Here is a 1,958-nt window from a genome sequence, read left to right on the forward strand (position 1 = left end):
CGTCTGTCACGAATCAGAGAACCCGAACGCCCCACAGGAGCCGGGCGCTGCGCCTCAGTACAAAAAAAAGCACAGTCGGGGGCTTTCCACCTCGCCCCAGCACGCTTCGCAATCAGTGGCAGTCCGTCTCAAGACACCCCCAAAGCGGCATCTCAGTTTATGGCAGCCCAAAGCATCAAATAGTTGCAAGTCAGTTAGGCTGCCCAGCGCGCGGCGATCTAACTGCCAAATCTCCTCTTGTGTACCATGCAACACCGTGCAAACATGCAGTCACAGCAGCTGTGTCACAGCGAACGTAAACATAATGCATATGCGCCAAACTACAAGGCCCTTCCGAAGCGCTGAATTTCCATGCATATTCAGGAGCGCTGCCGACAGCAACCTTTTTCCTGCACGTCTGCTCCCCTAAGCACTGCTTCCATTAACTGTTGCTCCCTGTCCGTTGGACTACTCCATCTTGCGTATCCACACAGCCCAATACGCCTCAATCACGCAGACAGACAGCTATGTGGCCGAGACAAGCACCGCAGACAGCTATGTGGCCGAGACAGGCACCGCTGGGATAACTAGAAGCATGCTGAACTAATGCCTGAATTAGCAGGACGCTCCCAAATGCATGCCACAAACCGGTAGGATGCTGCGTATGTTTCCCCAAACTAAGTGAGCATACTACATGCAAAGACCTCCAGACCGTCCTGTTCAACATATTGGCCCTAATCTAGAGAGAAAGAGCAAGAAACGGAATATTCTGCTCCATCCTATTTTAACTCCCTGCTATGTTAGATGAAGGTGCAGGCCAAAGCGAAAGATGCGGAGTCTCGCCCTAAACGCATACATACAAACACTCCTCTGATAAAGCTCTCGTTTTCAGTTCTAACAATTCGACTATATTCGGTTGAATAAAACTCCTTGACGCCCCTGTATCTAATAAACCCTCGCATCTATGCCCAACTATCTCGAGCAGTAACACCGCCGTTTTTCCTCCACTGCAAATTCTACATAGTAGCCCGTGGTGTTCCACCGTATCTCCTTGCCACCAAAACCACGATGGTATTATTCGTTCGTCCTCTCCTCCTTCCCTTTCTTCTATTCTGCTTTCACAGAATGCGCACTCGTTCTTTTCGTTTCCGTTCCCGTTTCCTCGTTCCATGTTCCTGCTTAACAGCACCACATGCCTCTGGGTTTGCTGCCCAGATTCATTCCCGTTCGCTTCGTTCTCGTTCGATTCGTTCCCGTTCGATTCGTTCCCGTTCGATTCGTTCTCGTTCGATCCGTTCTCGTTCGATTCGTTCCCGCCTCTCTCACGACCACTACATCTCAAAGTTTTGGAGACATTGATGGCGTTGGGTCCAGTAACAACCTGACCCGCAATGCCGCCATTGATTAATTCTGGCCTAGTACGCTTGTTTGCATCAACGCCTAGGCCCCCTCGGTTAATCGGTTAGCTCCCACATTAGGTTCAGAGTACAACGTATTATTTGATCTTGGTTTTCCGGCCAGTGTACGTCGACCAGTTGCGCGACCAGTTGCGCAATTTCTGGCATAGTGGTCCTTCCCACCACAATTAGAACAAGTTTCACCTATCCGCCTCACTACTCCATTGCGCAAAGGACAGTCTCTTCCCATATGCCTTTGCCTGTGCATTCGTAGCAGCGTATTACGTCTTGCTCGCCCTCAGCAACTACTATCGTTGTCAGCGAGGCTCGCCGAACTGTATTGCTGGGACTTCCCATAGAGTTTGTGCCCCCGCTAGTGTTGCCTGTAGTTCCGGTAGTACCAGTACTAGTACTACTAACTCCAGTCTAGCCAACGCTTCCGCCTTCCAATCCCTGCGGTATTTCCACACTCTTGATCTCCCGTTCCATGCGCCTCCTCTTCGAACGCCAAACCATCAGTAGGGTTGCATATTCTCTTAGCGTGGTGGCCGCCTCCTGCCAGCTTGGAAATTCCTTCTTTCC

The sequence above is a fragment of the Eimeria mitis genome, genomic scaffold (genome assembly GCF_000499745.2).
Source record: "Eimeria mitis Houghton genomic scaffold, Emh_scaff955, whole genome shotgun sequence".
NCBI classification, from domain to species: Eukaryota; Apicomplexa; class Conoidasida; order Eucoccidiorida; family Eimeriidae; genus Eimeria; species Eimeria mitis.